The 10536-nt window shown below is 39.8% G+C and overlaps 1 non-coding gene across 1 annotated transcript; it reads right to left on the bottom strand.

Annotated features, from left to right (window-relative positions):
* Positions 1-7746: 7746 nt before the first annotated feature.
* LOC130972148 (small nucleolar RNA R71) lies at positions 7747-7850 on the bottom strand. The gene has a single exon (XR_009083343.1). It is a non-coding gene; the product is annotated as a small nucleolar RNA R71 (small nucleolar RNA).
* Positions 7851-10536: the final 2686 nt, after the last annotated feature.

Raw genomic sequence — 10536 nt, 5'->3', positions numbered from 1 at the left:
TAACAGAGTATGTACTTGCAAACTTCATCAACTTTCTAGCTCCCCTTTCTACTGTGTTACTCCTTTGATTTTCAAGCATTGGTACACTAGTAATTTCCTTTATATGTTTGCAGTTACTTGTTTAGAATCAACACTCAACTCAGCCGGTCCTGAAGTAACGCAATAGCGTGGACTCCTTGCATTTGGAGGAGGAACTGCAGATAAATGTATTCGTTTCCGGAATACAACTACAAACTCACACTTAAGCTGTATGGATACTGAAAGTCAGGTAAAAGTACTTGTCCAAAATCATTTTCATAATATCTAGTTGATTTTGTTTTAATTTTTTTATTTACTGCATGGCTGATTATTGGGTGGAAGCACTAGGGAAAATACATGTCTCATGTTAAAGGGTATTTCTGGAAACTCAAACTATGAATAGATCACAAGCTACCAAATTAAACCCAACTCTATGAAAAGTGAAATTAATTAATCATCAATAGAATTGAAGACTGAATGATTAATCATTAATGAAATGTTAATAGAGGAGAGGGATCATCAATTATGTAATATGGTGACATTCACAGCATCAACTTTCGGGAGAGGATCCTCTCCAATGAAAAATAAATTGGATGCTGTCGAGTGTATAATCTAACCCTTTATTTCTTTCTCTTTCTTATTTAATTTTGGTCCCACTTAAAAAATTAAAGATAAAAGATCACATTTTATTCTATTAAGTGTTTTTTTTATTGAAGAAGATCCATTTCCATCAACTTTCATATATCGAAACAAGGATAAAGGAGATTCTTACCTCCTTCCCTTCTTTTATTCCTTACCCAGGGGTTAAAAAAGTTAGTGCCAACATTTACAGCAAGAGACAGCAACCGCCAATTTCAATTTACATCTCAGTAAAAAAGACTACATCAAGCTTGTTGGTGAAAACAAGTGTCAATTGCGTGAACAATTAATAACACTTGTTTTTTCTATTCACTTATACGTTTTTTGGATTGTAATCTTTTTATGACTAAATTGTGTAATAATTTTCGGTTTTTGCTCCTATATTGCCCACTCTTTTAATGACATTTGAAATCTAGAATATAATTTGTTTGTTCATTATGCCTGGATAGAAAGGGTGAACTTGACTAAAAAAAGAATAATTATGAAGATTTTTAGCCAATTGCTCGATTTTCATGTTAGATGTTAATGTTTCTAGAATAAATAAAATTTTATTAGAATTGAATAAGAATAAAAAAGCTCTTACTATCAAGAATATGATATACGATGCATAAAATAAGCTTTTCAATTAATATGGTTATTCGGAAATATTTATGTTGTCAAGTCTTTTATTTCAATTCAATGCAAAGTAAGAACTCATTTTATTTGGGATAACAAAAATAATTTTTGTTATCAATAATGCTTGGTTGCTAATTAGCAATTGATTTAGTAACTGAAATGTTGGTTACTAAAATACAGGTCTCCACTTAACAACCGAATTAGAGACTGAAACATTGGTAAGCGAATTAGAAATCGAAATACTGGTTGCAAACTAGCGACCGATTTAGTGACCAAAAAATTAGTCGCTATTTAGCGACCAATATACTCAGCAACCAATTTAGCGATCAAAAAATTTGGTCACCATTTAGCGACCGATACTCTATGGTGAAGGTTTGGTATCCTTGTTCAAAAATCGGTCGCTATTTTTTAATTAGCGACCAAGGTTTTAGCAACCACCAAAATCAGTCGCTATTCCGATAATTTCTTGTAGTGTAATTTTCAATTTTATTTGATTTAAGTTAATTATTTAACTATTATCCTAATTATAACTAACGTGTGTGACGCAGGAGGAGTGCACTCAAAGATTGCATTGGAAGCTGCGACCCAACAATCTCAACCGCCTAGTGGGGCCAACGAAGTCAGCTCCAAGACCTCAGTGGTGGATCTTGATAGGATTTGGCGCGCACCGCCTCTGAACCCCACAAGAATCGCCGCTTCAGGTTGGGGTCATTCTTCGCCAATGGCCTTCACTCCTCGCGTTGACAAATTTCTTTGCCTCTACCACTATCACCAGTTGATCCCAAGAAGTTGTCGACTTGAGGGAGGTGGTGCAGAAGCTAACATAAGAGCTTCACCGGTTGGCAGAGCAGTCTAAGCAGAGGTATCAAGAGATTCTTGCACGCGTTGCTGTCAGCTCGAATCTGACAGAGAAGCTGGAGCAGCTCAATCGATTGCAACAGCAAATGGAGGAGTATAACCAACAGATGTGCGTTGGAGGTAGCGGGGCTGCTGGTTCCAGCAGCAAAGCTGTTGGTGGGGCACCAACAGCAACACCTACTCCTCCGCCTTAGTAGGGGGACCACGACGCCGCCGCCGTCGACGACGAAGATTACCGGGGTCTGTAGGGTTTAGGGTTTTATGCATTTTGTTTGTCTACTTTATTATATTCTACATTTGTGACATTTTATTTTATCCAGAGCATTTATTGTTTAATAAAATAATTTGTTGATTTCTGACAACTTTAATTTTTTTCTAACAATTTTGTTAACAAGAGTCTACTAATTGTTGCTTAACTATACTAAAAAATTAAAAAAATAAAATTAATATTACCATAGGATTTATCGTCAAATTTAACTTGGTGCCTAAACACATGAAACGGCACCAAAATTATCGTCGGATGTATCTGCCAATAACCATCAACACAATCTCGCCAAATTCATTGAAAAGATCGATGAAAAATTCGTCAGTAATTAGTGTCGAACAAAATAAATTCGCCGGTAAATAGTTTTCGACGACATTTGTACCATTAAAAATAGGAGGTTTGGATTCTTAGTATATTTATTTTGGTATTTATTAGAAAAAGTTAAAAATATTTGCTAATAATAATTTAAACATGTGTCTTTAATATATTTTTAACTAAAATCCTTAATTTTTTTGTTTGCACCAGAGTATTGCCAGGATCAAGGATAGATGACTCCCATAATCAACTACCTCAAATCAGAGATACTCCCTGCAGATAAGAAGGAGGTAAAGAGGTTAAAGCGGGAGGCACAATATTACACAATTATAAACGACGCTCTATATAATAGAGGGATTTTGACACCTCTACTAAAATATGTACCGACCTCTAACACAAAAGAGGTCTTGGAAGAGATACACAGTGGCATCTGTGAGAACCATCTCAGAGCATGAGCCCTTGCCAAAAAGGTATTCCGAGCCGAATTCTTTTGGCCGACTTTGCAAAAAGAAACCACCGAGTATGTTAAGACGTGTCCACCATGTCAGAAATATGCCAACTTCCTTGTCGCCCCACCAGAGGAACTCATCAGCGTAACATCACCTTGGCTATTTGCAAAGTGGGGACTCGACCTTCTCGGGCCCTTCTCCCAAGGGTTGGGATAGGTTAAGTTCCTCATTGTAGGGGTAGATTATTTCACAAAATGGATAGAGGCAGAGCCCCTAGCCAATGCCACTGCCCAAAAAAGTCAGAAATTCCTATATAGGAATATTATCATGAGGTTTGGGGTTCCTTACTCCATCACCACAGACAATGGCACTCAGTTCACAGACGCAGGGTTTAGAAAATTGGTAGCCGACTTGAAGATAAAGCACCAATTCACATCCGTGGAACACCCGTAGGCTAATGGACAAGCAGAATCTGCTAATAAAGTCATACTAGCCGGGTTAAAACAAAGGTTGCAGGACGCAAAGGGAGCTTGGGCTGAAGAACTCCCACAAGTCGTATGGGCATATCGGACAATTCCACACTCCAGTACAAAGGAATCATCCTTCAGATTGGCTTATGGAATGGAGGCAATGATACCGGTAGAAGTTGAAGAAGGATCTCCCAGAACGATCCTCTACAGCGAAGAAGCTAACTCCCAACTTCAAAGAGAAGAGCTCGACCTGCTCCCAGAAGTCTGAGAAAGAGCTCGGATCAGAGAGGAAGCGTTAAAATACCGCATGGCCTCAAGGTACAATCGAAGGGTAGTATAGCGAAGCTTCACCAACAATGACCTCATCCTAATCCGAAATGATATCGGAACAAGTTGACCCGGAGAGGGAAAGCTAGCAGCAAATTGGAAAGGACCCTACCGAATCATAGAGGTACTGGGAAAGGGTTATGATGAGCGGATAATTTGTACGCTTTTTGGCATTGTTTTTAGTATGTTTTTAGTAGTTTTAGTTGAGTTCTTAGTATATTTTTATTAGTTTTTAGTTAAAATTCACTTTTCTAGACTTTACTATGAGTTTGTGTGTTTTTCTGTGATTTCAGGTATTTTCTGGCTGAAATTGAGGGACCTGAGCAAAAATCTGATTCAGAGACTGAAGAGGACTGCAGATGCTGTTAGATTCTGACCTCCCTGCACTCGAAGTGGATTTTCTGGAGCTACAGAAGCCCAATTGGCGCGCTCTCAACGGCGTTGGAAAGTAGACATCCTGGGCTTTCCAGCAATATATGCTAGTCCATACTTTGCCCAAGATTTGATGGCCCAAACCGGCGTTCAAAGTCACCCTCAGAAATCCCAGCGTTAAACGCCGGAACTGGCACAAGAATGGGAGTTAAACGCCCAAACTGGCACCAAAGCTGGCGTTTAACTCCAAGAGACGTCTCTACACGAAAATGCTTCATTACTCAGCCCAAGCACACACCAAGTGGGCCCGGAAGTGGATTTTTATGTCATTTACTCATCTTTGTACACCTTAGGCTACTAGTTTTCTATAAGTAGGACCTTTTACTATTGTATTTATATCTTCTGATCTTTGGAACCTTTTTCTTTAGATCTTTTGATCACTTTGGGAGGCTGGCCATTCGGCCATGCCTAGACCTTGTTCTTATGTATTTTCAACGGTGGAGTTTCTACACACCATAGATTAAGGTGTGGAGCTCTGCTGTACCTCGAGTATTAATGCAATTACTATTGTTCTTCTATTCAATTCCGCTTGTTCTTTGTCCAAGATATCACTTGTTCTTCAACTTGATGAATGTGATGATCCGTGACACTCATCATCATTCTCACTCATGAACAAAGTGACTGACAACCACTTCTGTTCTACAAGCAAACAAGGCTCTAGTGTTTATCTCTTGGATTCTTTAACCGGAATCTTCGTGGTATAGGCGAGAACTGATGGCGGCATTCAAAAGAATCCGGAAGGTCTAACCTTGTCTGTGGTATTCTGAGTAGGATTCAATGATTGAATGACTGTGACGTGCTTCAAACTCCTAGCAGGCGGGGCGTTAGTGACAGACGCAAAAGAATCAATGGATTCTATTCCGGCCTGACCGAGAACCGACAGCTGATTAGCCATATGCTGTGACAGAGCATAGGAACATTTTCACTGAGAGGATGGGAGGTAGCCACTGACAACGGTGAAACCCTTGCATAAGCTTGCCATGGAAATGAGTAAGAAGGATTGGATGAAGACAGTAGGAAAGCAGAGAGACGGAAGGGAAGGCATCTTCATACGCTTATCTGAAGCTCTCACCAATGATATACATAAGTATCTCTATCTTTATCTTTATGTTTAATTCATCATCTATACCCATTTGAGTCTGCCTGACTAAGATTTACAAGGTGACCATAGCTTGCTTCATACCAACAATCTCCGTGGGATCGACCCTTACTCGCGTAAGGTTTATTACTTGGACGACCCAGTGCACTTGCTGGTTAGTTGTGCGAAGTTGTGTTTATGCCATGGTATTGAGCACCAAGTCTTTGGAGCCATTACCGGGGATTGTTTTGTGTTGTAGTGATCATAATTTCGTGCACCAAGTTTTTGGCGCCGTTGCCGGGGATTGTTTGTGTATGGACAACTGACGGTTCATCTTGTTGCTTAGATTAGGTATTTTTCTTCAGAGTTCTTAAGAATGAATTCTAGTGTTTCATGATGATCTGTTGAAATCTGGCTGGCTGAGAAGCCATGTCTAATCTTATTGGACCGAGGTTTCAACTGATCATCACAAGAGCTTGTTGATCTCTATCAATCTTGCTATTGGAGCAATGATCTACTAAGGCTTGGCTGACCATTGGCCATGTCTAGTGTTTTGGACCGAAGCTTTCTTTGAAAGCTTGGCTGGCTGTGAAGCCATGTCTAATTCCTGGACCGGAGTCTTAGACTAGCATTGCAATGATTCCTGGAATCCAAACTGAGAATTCTGAAACCTTCATTTTCTATTTTCATATAATTTTCGAAAAAAGCACAAAAAAAAAATTTTCAAAATCATAAAAACCAAAAATATTTTATGTTTCTTGATTGAGTCTAGTGTCTAATTTTAAGTTTGGTGTCTTGCATGCATTGTTTATTTGATCTTGGTTCTATTTTCAAGTCAATAGTACAGGGAACTGAAGGTTCTGAACATGCAGCAGAGGAATTACACAGAAAAAGCTGGGCGTTCAAAACGCCCAGTGAAGAAGGACAGACTGGCGTTTAAACGCCAGCCAGGGTACCTGGTTGGGCGTTTAACGCCCAAAAAGGTAGCATTTTGGGCGTTAAACGCCAGAATGTGCACCATTCTGGGCGTTTAACGCCAGGATGGCACAAGAGGGAAGATTTTGTTTTCAAAATCAATTTTTTTTTCAAGTTTTCAAAGTTTTTCAAAATCAAATCTTTTTCAAATCATATCTTTTCAATCAAATGTTTTCAAAATCAATTTCTTTCCTTTTTCAAAGATACTTACTAACAATTAATGATTTGATTGAACATCTCAAGTTTGTTGCCTTTTCTGTTGAGAAAGGTTTAATGTTTGAATCATATCTTTTCTTGTTAGGCAAGTCCTTGATTTTTAAAATCAAATCTTTTTAAAATTGTTTTCAAATCATATCTTTTCAATCACATCTTTTTAAAAACCATAACTTTTCAATCATATCTTTTTAATCACATCTTTTTCAAAATAAGTTTTCAATCAAATCTTTTTAATTTCTAATTTCAAATTCTTTTTCAAAAATCACTTAATTTCTTTCCCACCCTTGGTTTTCGAAAATCAAATTAAAGTTTTTCAAAATGTTTTTAAAATGTTTTTAATTAATTTTCGAAAAATCTCTTCCCCTATTCTCACATCCTTCTATTTATGGAATATCACTCCTTCTCAATGCACAATTCGAACTCCATCTAATTAAGTTCGAATTCTTCTCCTTCTTCTTTCTATTTTTCTTCTTCCTCTGACACCTCAAGGAATCTCTATACTGTGACATAGAGGATTCCACATTTTCTTGTTCTCTTCTCTTTCATATGAGCAGGAGCAAAGACAAAGGCATTCTTGTTGAAGCTGACCCTGAACCTGAAAGGACCTTGAAGCGAAAGCTAAGAGAAGCTAAGGCACAACTCTCTGTAGAGGACCTGACCGAATTCTTCAAAGAAGAAGAAGACATGGCAGCCAAAAGCAACAACAATGCAAACAATGCAAGGAAGGTGCTGGGTGGCTTTACTGCACCTACTCCCGATTTCTATGGGAGAAGCATCTCTATCCCTGCCATTGGAGCAAACAACTTTGAGCTTAAGCCTCAATTAGTTTCTCTGATGCAACAGAATTGCAAGTTCCATGGACTTCCATTGGAAGATCCTCATCAGTTCTTAGCTGAATTCTTGCAAATCTGTGACACTGTCAAGACTAATGGGGTTGACCCTGAGGTCTACAGACTTATGCTATTCCCTTTTGCTGTAAGAGACAGAGCTAGGATATGGTTGGACTCACAACCTAAAGAAAGCCTGGACTCATGGGAAAAGCTAGTCAATGCCTTCTTGGCAAAGTTCTTTCCACCTCAAAAATTGAGTAAGCTTAGAGTGGAAGTCCAAACCTTCAGACAGAAGGATGGAGAATCCCTCTATGAAGCTTGGGAAAGATACAAACAATTGATCAGAAAGTGTCCATCTGACATGCTTTCTGAATGGAGCATCATAGGTATTTTCTATGATGGTCTCTCTGAACTATCCAAGATGTCTTTGGATAGCTCTACTGGAGGATCTCTTCATCTGAAGAAGACGCCTACAGAAGCTTAAGAGCTAATTGAAATGGTTGCAAATAACCAATTCATGTATACTTCTGAAAGGAATCCTGTGAACAATGGGACAAGTCAGAAGAAAGGAGTTCTTGAGATTGATACTCTGAATGCCATTTTGGCTCAGAACAAGATATTGACTCAACAAGTCAATTTGATTTCTCAAAGTCTGTCTGGAATGCAAAATGCACCAAGCAGTACTAAGGATTCTTCATCTGAAGAAGAAGCTTATGATCCTGAGAACCTTTCAATGGAAGAGGTGAATTACCTAGGAGAACCCTATGGAAACACCTATAATTCTTCATGGAGAAATCATCCAAATTTCTCATGGAAGGATCAACAGAGACCTCAACAAGGTTTCAACAACAATAATGGTGGAAGAAACAGGTTTAGCAATGGCAAGCCTTTTCCATCATCTTCTCAGCAACAGACAGAGAATTCTAAGCAGAACCCCTCTGACTTAGCAACCATGGTCTCTGATCTAATCAAAACCACTCAAAGTTTCATGACTGAAACAAGGTCCTCCATTAGGAATTTGGAGGCACAAGTGGGACAGCTGAGCAAGAAAATTACTGAACTCCCTCCTAGTACTCTTCCAAGTAATACAGAAGAAAATCCAAAAGGAGAGTGCAAGGCTATCAACATGGCCGAATTTGGAGAGGAAGGAGAGGAAGTGGACGCCACTGAGGAAGACCTCAATGGGCGTGCACTGACCTCCAATGAGTTCCCTAATGAGGAACCATGGGAATCTGAGGCTCAAAATGAGACCATAGAGATTCCATTGGAGTTACTTCTGCCTTTCATGAGCTCTGATGAGTATTCTTCCTCTGAAGAGGATGAGTATGTCACTGAAGAGCAAGTTGCTAAATACCTTGGAGCAATCATGAAGCTAAATGACAAGTTATTTGGAAATGAGACTTGGGAGGATGAACCCCCTTTGCTCACCAAAGAACTGGATGACTTGTCTAGGCAGAAATTACCTCAAAAGAGACAAGATCCTGGGAAGTTTTCCATACCTTGTACCATAGGCACCATGACCTTCAAGAAGGCTCTGTGTGACTTAGGGTCAAGTGTAAACCTCATGCCTCTCTCTGTAATAGAGAAGCTAGGGATCTTTGAGGTACAAGCTGCAAAAATCTCATTAGAAATGGCAGACAACTCAAGAAAGCAAGCTCATGGACTTGTAGAGGATGTTTTGGTGAAGATTGAAGACCACTACATCCCTACTGATTTCATAGTCCTAGAGACTGGGAAGTGCATGGATGAATCTATCATCCTTGGCAGACCCTTCCTAGCCACAGCAAAGGCTGTGATTGATGTTGATGGAGGTGAACTGATCATTCAAGTGAATGAAGAATCCTTTGTGTTTAAGGCTCAAGGATATCCCTCTGTCACCATGGAGAAGAAGCATGAAGAGCTTCTCTCAAATCAGAGTCAAGCAGAGCCCCCACAGTCAAACTCTAAGTTTGGTGTTGGGAGGCCACAACCAAACTCTAAGTTTGGTGTTGAACCCCCACATTCAAACTCTAAGTTTGGTGTTGGGAGGTTCCAACATTGCTCTGAGTATATGTGAGGCTCCATGAGAGCCCTCTGTCAAGCTACTGACATTAAAGAAGCGCTTGTTGGGAGGCAACCCAATGTTATATTTTATCTATTTTCTTTTGTTATTTTATTTTATTTTGTAGGTTGATGATCATAAGAAGTCACAAAATCAATTGAAAAAGCATAAACAAAATGAAAAATAGGAAGAAAAACAGCACACCTTGGAGGAAAACTTGCTGGCGTTTAAACGCCAGTAAGGCTAGCAGTTGGGCGTTTAACGCCCAGTCTGGCACCATTCTGGGCGTTTAACGCCAGAAAGGGGCACCAGCCCGGCGTTTAACGCCAGAATTGGCTCAAAACGTGATTTTGAATGCCATTTGGTGCAGGGATGACTTTTCCTTGACACCTCAGGATCTGTGGACCCCACAGGATCCCCACCAACCCCACCACTCTCTCTCTTCTTCACCCATTCACCACTCACCTCCATCCTTCATAAAACCCCACCTACCTCACCATTCAAATTCAAACCACCTTCCCTCCCACACCCACCTATGCATGACCGAACCACCAACCCCCCTCTCCTATATATACCCTTCTTCACCCCTTCATTTTCACACAACCTAAACACCACTTCTCCCCCTCTTTTGGCCGAACCACAAAGCCATCTCCCTCTCCTCCATTTCTTCTTCTTCTACTCTCTTCTTTCTTCTTTTGCTCGAGGACGAGCAAACCTTTTAAGTTTGGTGTGGTAAAAGCATTGCTTTTAGTTTTTCCATAACCATTTATGGCATCCAAGGCCGGAGAAACCTCTAGAAAGAGGAAAGGGAAGGCAAAAGCTTTCACCTCCGAGCCATGGGAGATGGAGAGATTCATCTCAAGGGTGCATCAAGAACACTTCTATGAAGTTGTGGCCATGAAGAAGGGTCAACTTTGATCAAAGGTTGGACCAAGTCCTCATAGACATTTGTGAAGAGGGCGTTCAATGAAAGAGAGATTCAAGAGGGAAGCCGGTTCAACTGAGAAG

The sequence above is a fragment of the Arachis stenosperma genome, chromosome 3 (genome assembly GCF_014773155.1).
Source record: "Arachis stenosperma cultivar V10309 chromosome 3, arast.V10309.gnm1.PFL2, whole genome shotgun sequence".
NCBI lineage: Eukaryota > Viridiplantae > Streptophyta > Magnoliopsida > Fabales > Fabaceae > Arachis > Arachis stenosperma.
This window is presented reverse-complemented; position numbering and strand designations above follow the sequence as displayed.